Raw genomic sequence first — 10,000 nt, forward strand, 5'->3', positions numbered from 1 at the left:
AGCCGCTGTGTCCCTGGATGAAATGAGAAAAAAGGTGAAAAAATGGCAAAGTGTCAAGGGAGAAATTCAGAAACCCAGGCCGAGCTGCCTGGAGCCCAGGGGCGGCTGCAAAGTCTGTGGAGAGCCGCTGTGTCCCTGGATGAAATGAGAAAAAAGGTGAAAAAATGGCAAAGTGTCAAGGGAGAAATTCAGAAACCCAGGCCGAGCTGCCTGGAGCCCAGGGGCGGCTGCAAAGTCTGTGGAGAGCCGCTGTGTCCCTGGATGAAATGAGAAAAAAGGTGAAAAAATGGCAAAGTGTTAAGGGAGAAATTCAGAAACCCAGGCCGAGCTGCCTGGAGCCCAGGGGCGGCTGCAAAGTCTGTGGAGAGCCGCTGTGTCCCTGGATGAAATGAGAAAAAAGGTGAAAAAATGGCAAAGTGTCAAGGGAGAAATTCAGAAACTCAGGCCGAGCTGCCTGGAGCCTCAAAGCGGATAGAAATAGCGTGGAGAGCCGCTGTTAAGCCAGACGCCCTCTGGCGGACACAGGCAGGAGTTGCAGTAAATGCATTGAAGTCAATGGGCGAGAGTAAGCCATGCCTTGCGTCCTGGAGCCCAGGGGCGGTTCTAAAGTCTGTGAGAGCCGCTGTGTCCCTGGATGAAATGAGAAAAAGGGTGAAAAAATGGCAAAGTGTCAAGGGAGCTAGGCAGAAACCCATGCCTAGGGTCCTGGAGCCCAGGGGCCGCGGGAAAGTCTGTGGAGAGCCGCTGTTGCCCTGGATGAAATGAGAAAAAAGGTGAAAAAATGGCAAAGTGTCAAGGGAGAAATTCAGAAACCCAGGCCGAGCTGCCTGGAGCCCAGGGGCGGCTGCAAAGTCTGTGGAGAGCCGCTGTGTCCCTGGATGAAATGAGAAAAAAGGTGAAAAAATGGCAAAGTGTCAAGGGAGAAATTCAGAAACCCAGGCCGAGCTGCCTGGAGCCCGGGGGCGGCTGCAAAGTCTGTGGAGAGCCGCTGTGTCCCTGGATGAAATGAGAAAAAAGGTGAAAAAATGGCAAAGTGTCAAGGGAGAAATTCAGAAACCCAGGCCGAGCTGCCTGGAGCCCAGGGGCGGCTGCAAAGTCTGTGGAGAGCCGCTGTGTCCCTGGATGAAATGAGAAAAAAGGTGAAAAAATGGCAAAGTGTCAAGGGAGAAATTCAGAAACCCAGGCCGAGCTGCCTGGAGCCCGGGGGCGGCTGCAAAGTCTGTGGAGAGCCGCTGTGTCCCTGGATGAAATGAGAAAAAAGGTGAAAAAATGGCAAAGTGTCAAGGGAGAAATTCAGAAACCCAGGCCGAGCTGCCTGGAGCCCAGGGGCGGCTGCAAAGTCTGTGGAGAGCCGCTGTGTCCCTGGATGAAATGAGAAAAAAGGTGAAAAAATGGCAAAGTGTCAAGGGAGAAATTCAGAAACCCAGGCCGAGCTGCCTGGAGCCCAGGGGCGGCTGCAAAGTCTGTGGAGAGCCGCTGTGTCCCTGGATGAAATGAGAAAAAAGGTGAAAAAATGGCAAAGTGTCAAGGGAGAAATTCAGAAACCCAGGCCGAGCTGCCTGGAGCCCAGGGGCGGCTGCAAAGTCTGTGGAGAGCCGCTGTGTCCCTGGATGAAATGAGAAAAAAGGTGAAAAAATGGCAAAGTGTCAAGGGAGAAATTCAGAAACCCAGGCCGAGCTGCCTGGAGCCCGGGGGCGGCTGCAAAGTCTGTGGAGAGCCGCTGTGTCCCTGGATGAAATGAGAAAAAAGGTGAAAAAATGGCAAAGTGTCAAGGGAGAAATTCAGAAACCCAGGCCGAGCTGCCTGGAGCCCAGGGGCGGCTGCAAAGTCTGTGGAGAGCCGCTGTGTCCCTGGATGAAATGAGAAAAAAGGTGAAAAAATGGCAAAGTGTCAAGGGAGAAATTCAGAAACCCAGGCCGAGCTGCCTGGAGCCCAGGGGCGGCTGCAAAGTCTGTGGAGAGCCGCTGTGTCCCTGGATGAAATGAGAAAAAAGGTGAAAAAATGGCAAAGTGTCAAGGGAGCTAGGCAGAAACCCATGCCTAGGGTCCTGGAGCCCAGGGGCGGTTCTAAAGTCTGTGAGAGCCGCTGTGTCCCTGGATGAAATGAGAAAAAGGGTGAAAAAATGGCAAAGTGTCAAGGGAGAAATTCAGAAACTCAGGCCGAGCTGCCTGGAGCCCAGGGGCCGCGGGAAAGTCTGTGGAGAGCCGCTGTGTCCCTGGATGAAATGAAGAAAAAGGTGAAAAAATGGCAAAGTGTCAAGGGAGAAATTCAGAAACCCATGCCTAGGGTCCTGGAGCCCAGGGGCCGCGGGAAAGTCTGTGGAGAGCCGCTGTGTCCCTGGATGAAATGAGAAAAAAGGTGAAAAAATGGCAAAGTGTCAAGGGAGCTAGGCAGAAACCCATGCCTAGGGTCCTGGAGCCCAGGGGCGGTTCTAAAGTCTGTGAGAGCCGCTGTGTCCCTGGATGAAATGAGAAAAAGGGTGAAAAAATGGCAAAGTGTCAAGGGAGAAATTCAGAAACTCAGGCCGAGCTGGCTGGAGCCCAGGGGCGGCTGCAAAGTCTGTGGAGAGCCGCTGTGTCCCTGGATGAAATGAGAAAAAGGGTGGAAAAATGGCAAAGTGTCAAGGGAGCTAGGCAGAAACCCATGCCTAGGGTCCTGGAGCCCAGGGGCCGCGGGAAAGTCTGTGGAGAGCCGCTGTGTCCCTGGATGAAATGAGAAAAAAGGTGAAAAAATGGCAAAGTGTCAAGGGAGCTAGGCAGAAACCCATGCCTAGGGTCCTGGAGCCCAGGGGCCGCGGGAAAGTCTGTGGAGAGCCGCTGTGTCCCTGGATGAAATGAGAAAAAAGGTGAAAAAATGGCAAAGTGTCAAGGGAGCTAGGCAGAAACCCATGCCTAGGGTCCTGGAGCCCAGGGGCGGTTCTAAAGTCTGTGAGAGCCGCTGTGTCCCTGGATGAAATGAGAAAAAAGGTGAAAAAATGGCAAAGTGTAAGGGGAGAAATTCAGAAACCCAGGCCGAGCTGCCTGGAGCCTCAAAGCGGATAGAAATAGCGTGGAGAGCCGCTGTTAAGCCAGACGCCCTCTGGCGGACACAGGCAGGAGTTGCAGTAAATGCATTGAAGTCAATGGGCGAGAGTAACCCATGCCTTGCGTCCTGGAGCCCAGGGGCGGTTCTAAAGTCTGTGAGAGCCGCTGTGTCCCTGGATGAAATGAGAAAAAGGGTGAAAAAATGGCAAAGTGTCAAGGGAGAAATTCAGAAACTCAGGCCGAGCTGCCTGGAGCCCAGGGGCGGCTGTAAAGTCTGTGGAGAGCCGCTGTGTCCCTGGATGAAATGAGAAAAAAGGTGAAAAAATGGCAAAGTGTCAAGGGAGCTAGGCAGAAACCCATGCCTAGGGTCCTGGAGCCCAGGGGCCGCGGGAAAGTCTGTGGAGAGCCGCTGTGTCCCTGGATGAAATGAGAAAAAAGGTGAAAAAATGGCAAAGTGTCAAGGGAGCTAGGCAGAAACCCATGCCTAGGGTCCTGGAGCCCAGGGGCGGCTGCAAAGTCTGTGGAGAGCCGCTGTGTCCCTGGATGAAATGAGAAAAAAGGTGAAAAAATGGCAAAGTGTCAAGGGAGAAATTCAGAAACCCATGCCTAGGGTCCTGGAGCCCAGGGGCCGCGGGAAAGTCTGTGGAGAGCCGCTGTGTCCCTGGATGAAATGAGAAAATGGGTGGAAAAATGGCAAAGTGTCAAGGGAGAAATTCAGAAACTCAGGCCGAGCTGCCTGGAGCCCAGGGGCCGCGGGAAAGTCTGTGGAGAGCCGCTGTGTCCCTGGATGAAATGAGAAAAAAGGTGAAAAAATGGCAAAGTGTCAAGGGAGAAATTCAGAAACTCAGGCCGAGCTGCCTGGAGCCCAGGGGCGGATGCAAAGTCTGTGGAGAGCCGCTGTGTCCCTGGATGAAATGAGAAAAAGGGTGAAAAAGTAACAAAGTGTCAAGGGAGCTAGGCAGAAACCCATGCCTAGGGTCCTGGAGCCCAGGGGCGGTTCTAAAGTCTGTGAGAGCCGCTGTGTCCCTGGATGAAATGAGAAAAAAGGTGAAAAAATGGCAAAGTGTCAAGGGAGAAATTCAGAAACCCATGCCTAGGGTCCTGGAGCCCAGGGGCCGCGGGAAAGTCTGTGGAGAGCCGCTGTGTCCCTGGATGAAATGAGAAAAAGGGTGAAAAAATGGCAAAGTGTCAAGGGAGCTAGGCAGAAACCCATGCCTAGGGTCCTGGAGCCCAGGGGCCGCGGGAAAGTCTGTGGAGAGCCGCTGTGTCCCTGGATGAAATGAGAAAAAAGGTGAAAAAATGGCAAAGTGTCAAGGGAGCTAGGCAGAAACCCATGCCTAGGGTCCTGGAGCCCAGGGGCGGTTCTAAAGTCTGTGAGAGCCGCTGTGTCCCTGGATGAAATGAGAAAAAGGGTGAAAAAATGGCAAAGTGTCAAGGGAGAAATTCAGAAACTCAGGCCGAGCTGGCTGGAGCCCAGGGGCGGCTGTAAAGTCTGTGGAGAGCCGCTGTGTCCCTGGATGAAATGAGAAAAAGGGTGGAAAAATGGCAAAGTGTCAAGGGAGAAATTCAGAAACCCATGCCGAGCGTCCTGGAGCCCAGGGGCCGCGGGAAAGTCTGTGGAGAGCCGCTGTGTCCCTGGATGAAATGAGAAAAAGGGTGAAAAAATGGCAAAGTGTCAAGGGAGCTAGGCAGAAACCCATGCCTAGGGTCCTGGAGCCCAGGGGCGGTTCTAAAGCCTGTGAGAGCCGCTGTTGCCCTGGATGAAATGAGAAAAAAGGTGAAAAAATGGCAAAGTGTCAAGGGAGAAATTCAGAAACCCATGCCGAGCGTCCTGGAGCCCAGGGGCCGCGGGAAAGTCTGTGGAGAGCCGCTGTGTCCCTGGATGAAATGAGAAAAAGGGTGGAAAAATGGCAAAGTGTCAAGGGAGCTCGGCAGAAACCCATGCCGAGCTGCCTGGAGCCCAGGGGCGGCTGCAAAGTCTGTGGAGAGCCGCTGTGTCCCTGGATGAAATGAGAAAAAAGGTGAAAAAATGGCAAAGTGTCAAGGGAGAAATTCAGAAACTCAGGCCGAGCTGCCTGGAGCCCAGGGGCGGCTGTAAAGTCTGTGGAGAGCCGCTGTGTCCCTGGATGAAATGAGAAAAAAGGTGAAAAAATGGCAAAGTGTCAAGGGAGAAATTCAGAAACCCAGGCCGAGCTGCCTGGAGCCCAGGGGCGGCTGCAAAGTCTGTGGAGAGCCGCTGTGTCCCTGGATGAAATGAGAAAAAAGGTGAAAAAATGGCAAAGTGTCAAGGGAGAAATTCAGAAACCCAGGCCGAGCTGCCTGGAGCCCGGGGGCGGCTGCAAAGTCTGTGGAGAGCCGCTGTGTCCCTGGATGAAATGAGAAAAAAGGTGAAAAAATGGCAAAGTGTCAAGGGAGAAATTCAGAAACCCAGGCCGAGCTGCCTGGAGCCCAGGGGCGGCTGCAAAGTCTGTGGAGAGCCGCTGTGTCCCTGGATGAAATGAGAAAAAAGGTGAAAAAATGGCAAAGTGTCAAGGGAGAAATTCAGAAACCCAGGCCGAGCTGCCTGGAGCCCAGGGGCGGCTGCAAAGTCTGTGGAGAGCCGCTGTGTCCCTGGATGAAATGAGAAAAAAGGTGAAAAAATGGCAAAGTGTCAAGGGAGAAATTCAGAAACCCAGGCCGAGCTGCCTGGAGCCCAGGGGCGGCTGCAAAGTCTGTGGAGAGCCGCTGTGTCCCTGGATGAAATGAGAAAAAAGGTGAAAAAATGGCAAAGTGTCAAGGGAGCTAGGCAGAAACCCATGCCTAGGGTCCTGGAGCCCAGGGGCGGTTCTAAAGTCTGTGAGAGCCGCTGTGTCCCTGGATGAAATGAGAAAAAGGGTGAAAAAATGGCAAAGTGTCAAGGGAGAAATTCAGAAACTCAGGCCGAGCTGCCTGGAGCCCAGGGGCCGCGGGAAAGTCTGTGGAGAGCCGCTGTGTCCCTGGATGAAATGAGAAAAAAGGTGAAAAAATGGCAAAGTGTCAAGGGAGCTAGGCAGAAACCCATGCCTAGGGTCCTGGAGCCCAGGGGCGGTTCTAAAGTCTGTGAGAGCCGCTGTGTCCCTGGATGAAATGAGAAAAAGGGTGAAAAAATGGCAAAGTGTCAAGGGAGAAATTCAGAAACTCAGGCCGAGCTGGCTGGAGCCCAGGGGCGGCTGCAAAGTCTGTGGAGAGCCGCTGTGTCCCTGGATGAAATGAGAAAAAGGGTGGAAAAATGGCAAAGTGTCAAGGGAGCTAGGCAGAAACCCATGCCTAGGGTCCTGGAGCCCAGGGGCCGCGGGAAAGTCTGTGGAGAGCCGCTGTGTCCCTGGATGAAATGAGAAAAAAGGTGAAAAAATGGCAAAGTGTCAAGGGAGCTAGGCAGAAACCCATGCCTAGGGTCCTGGAGCCCAGGGGCGGTTCTAAAGTCTGTGAGAGCCGCTGTTGCCCTGGATGAAATGAGAAAAAGGGTGAAAAAATGGCAAAGTGTCAAGGGAAAAATTCAGAAACCCATGCCTAGGGTCCTGGAGCCCAGGGGCGGCTGTAAAGTCTGTGGAGAGCCGCTGTGTCCCTGGATGAAATGAGAAAAAGGGTGGAAAAATGGCAAAGTGTCAAGGGAGCTAGGCAGAAACCCATGCCGAGCTGCCTGGAGCCCAGGGGCGGTTCTAAAGCCTGTGAGAGCCGCTGTTGCCCTGGATGAATTGAGAAAAAGGGTGGAAAAATGGCAAAGTGTCAAGGGAGAAATTCAGAAACCCATGCCGAGCGTCCTGGAGCCCAGGGGCCGCGGGAAAGTCTGTGGAGAGCCGCTGTTGCCCTGGATGAAATGAGAAAAAGGGTGAAAAAATGGCAAAGTGTCAAGGGAGCTAGGCAGAAACCCATGCCTAGGGTCCTGGAGCCCAGGGGCCGCGGGAAAGTCTGTGGAGAGCCGCTGTGTCCCTGGATGAAATGAGAAAAAAGGTGAAAAAGTAACAAAGTGTCAAGGGAGAAATTCAGAAACCCAGGCCGAGCTGCCTGGAGCCTCAAAGCGGATAGAAATAGCGTGGAGAGCCGCTGTTAAGCCAGACGCCCTCTGGCGGACACAGGCAGGAGTTGCAGTAAATGCATTGAAGTCAATGGGCGAGAGTACCCAATGCGCCAAAAAAGTGCTGAAAATATGACAAAGTGTCAAATGAATGGGAGGCAATGGGCGAGAGTACCCAATGCGCCAAAAAAGTGCTGAAAATATGACAAAGTGTCAAATGAATGGGAGTCAATGGGCGAGAGTACCCAATGCACAAAAAAAGTGCTGAAAAAGTCCACACGAGCCTAGTCAGAAATGCAGGCCGAGGCGGCTGGAGCCCCAAAGCGGCTATAAAAAGCGTGGAGAGCCGCTGTCGCCCCGGAGAAACGGAGAAAAAGTGCTGAAAAAAGGCCCACGTCCTAACGGACCTAGGCGGAAGTGCAGGCGAGGCGGCAGGAGTCTGAAAACCGCTATAAAAAGCGTGGAGAGCCGCTGTCGCCCCGGAGAAACGTAGAAAAAGTGCTGAAAAAAGGCCTAAATCCTAACGGACCTAGGCGGAAGTGCAGGCGAGGCGGCAGGAGTCTGAAAACGGCTATAAAATGCGTGGAGAGCCGCTGTCGCCCCGGAGAAACGGAGAAAAAGTGCTGAAAAAAGGCCTAAATCCTAACGGACCGAGGCGGAAGTGCAGGCGAGGCGGCAGGAGTCTGAAAACGGCTATAAAATGCGTGGAGAGCCGCTGTCGCCCCGGAGGAACGGAGAAAAAGTGCTGAAAAAAGGCCTAAATCCTAACGGACCGAGGCGGAAGTGCAGGCGAGGCGGCAGGAGTCTGAAAACGGCTATAAAATGCGTGGAGAGCCGCTGTCGCCCCGGAGGAACGGAGAAAAAGTGCTGAAAAAAGGCCTAAATCCTAACGGACCGAGGCGGAAGTGCAGGCGAGGCGGCAGGAGTCTGAAAGCGGCTATAAAACGCGTGGAGAGCCGCTCGGATGATTTTTCAAAGTGTCAAATGAATGGGAGTGAATGGGGCAGAGTACCCAATGTGTAAAAAAAGTGCTGAAAAAACGACAAAGTCCACACGAGCCTAGTCAGAAATGCAGTCCGAGGCGGCTGGAGCCCCAAAGCGGCTATAAAACGCGTGGAGAGCCGCTCGGATGATTTTTCAAAGTGTCAAATGAATGGGAGTGAATGGGGCAGAGTACCCAATGTGTAAAAAAAGTGCTGAAAAAACGACAAAGTCCACACGAGCCTAGTCAGAAATGCAGTCCGAGGCGGCTGGAGCCCCAAAGCGGCTATAAAATGCGTGGAGAGCCGCTCGGATGATTTTTCAAAGTGTGAAATGAATGGGAGTGAATGGGGCGGAGTACCCAATGCGCGAAAAAAGTGCTGAAAAAACGACAAAGTCCACACGAGCCTAGTCAGAAATGAAGGCCGAGGCGGCTGGAGCCCCAAAGCGGCTATAAAATGCGTGGAGAGCCGCTCGGATGATTTTTCTAAGTGTGAAATGAATGGGAGTGAATGGGGCGGAGTACCCAATGCGCGAAAAAAGTGCTGAAAAAACGACAAAGTGTCAAATGAATGGGAGTGAATGGGCGGAGTACCCAATGCGTGAAAAAAGGTCTGGAAAAACGACAAAGTGTCAAATGAATGGGAGTCAATGGGCGGAGTACCCAATGCGCGAAAAAAGTGCTGAAAAAATGACAAAGTGTCAAATGAATGGGAGTCAATGAGTGTTTTGGTCGACCAGGAAAAAACGCGTTTACGGGAGAGGGTAAATCAGCCGAGAGGGGGGGGGGGGGTATACTTTACCCTCTCCCGTAAATGCCATTTTTCCTGGTTGACCAAAACACCTCCAGCACGATTTCGGAAACCCAGTTTTTAGAAACACTGACCTCCAGGGGAAGTACCGAGAAAAGCACACTTTTGAATCCGCTTTTGACGCACTGAAACACGGACGTGAGCTGGGGCTGTGCCGCTCTTGGAAAACCCCTGGAGGTTATTTTCTAAAACGGGTTTCCGCGTCCCCCGGGCGCCCGTGTTGGGCCGCGCAAGGCGGTCCGGGCTGCCCACCCCATCTGAGTGCCCCGTTGGGCCGCGTGCATGGCAGGCATCCAAGGAAGGCTGATGAGCAGCGGTGATGATGATGATGAGACACCAGCTGCAAATTTGACAAAGTGTCACCTCTCAAGCATTTCCAAGCGTGACACAAACAAAAGGGAACGGGAACTTTTATATGAGTGACTTGTGCTTCTTTTTCTCCAAGTGTCACTCCACAGCTGGCACCCAGGCTGTGTGACGCAGGTGTCCGACGAGGAGCGCCCGCGATGGGCCGCGTCAGGCGGCCCGGGCCGCGCTATCACCTCCGGATGACAACATCCAAAGGAGCACGTTGGTGCTTGCTGGGAGTTTGCGCACGCGATAGGCGACGCCTGGCGGCCCTGGCCGCGCCTCGCCAGCGGGTAATGACGACCGCGAGCGCCATGCTGCGCCGATGGAGCTGTCCGAGGAGCGAGAGCGCCCGCCATGGGCGGCATCCGGCGGCCCCTGGCCGTGCTTCGTCTGCGGGTCGCTCTCCACCTCCGGGTGGCCAATCCGAGGTGTCCGCAAAGTGTGTGCGCTCGCCATGGGCGGCATCCGGCGGCCTCTGGCCGTGCTTCGTCTGCGGGTGCACACTCGGAGCGAGGCTCCTGCTCGCTCCGGCGCGGTAGCTTTGTCCGCGCTCCACCTCCGGGTGGCGAATCCCAAAAAGCAGCACTTTGGTGCTACGAAGGTGTCAGAAGAGTGTGTGCGCCCGCCATGGGCGGCATCCGGCGGCCTCTGGCCGTGCTTCGTCTGCGGGTGCACACTAGGCGCGGTGGCTTTGTCCGCGCTCCACCTCCGGGTGGCGAATCCCAAAAAGCAGCACTTGGGTGCTTCGTAGGTGTCAGAAAAGTGTGTGCGCCCGCCATGGGCGGCATCCGGCGGCCTCT

Source organism: Dunckerocampus dactyliophorus, unplaced genomic scaffold (assembly GCF_027744805.1).
Source record: "Dunckerocampus dactyliophorus isolate RoL2022-P2 unplaced genomic scaffold, RoL_Ddac_1.1 HiC_scaffold_22, whole genome shotgun sequence".
Lineage (NCBI taxonomy): Eukaryota > Metazoa > Chordata > Actinopteri > Syngnathiformes > Syngnathidae > Dunckerocampus > Dunckerocampus dactyliophorus.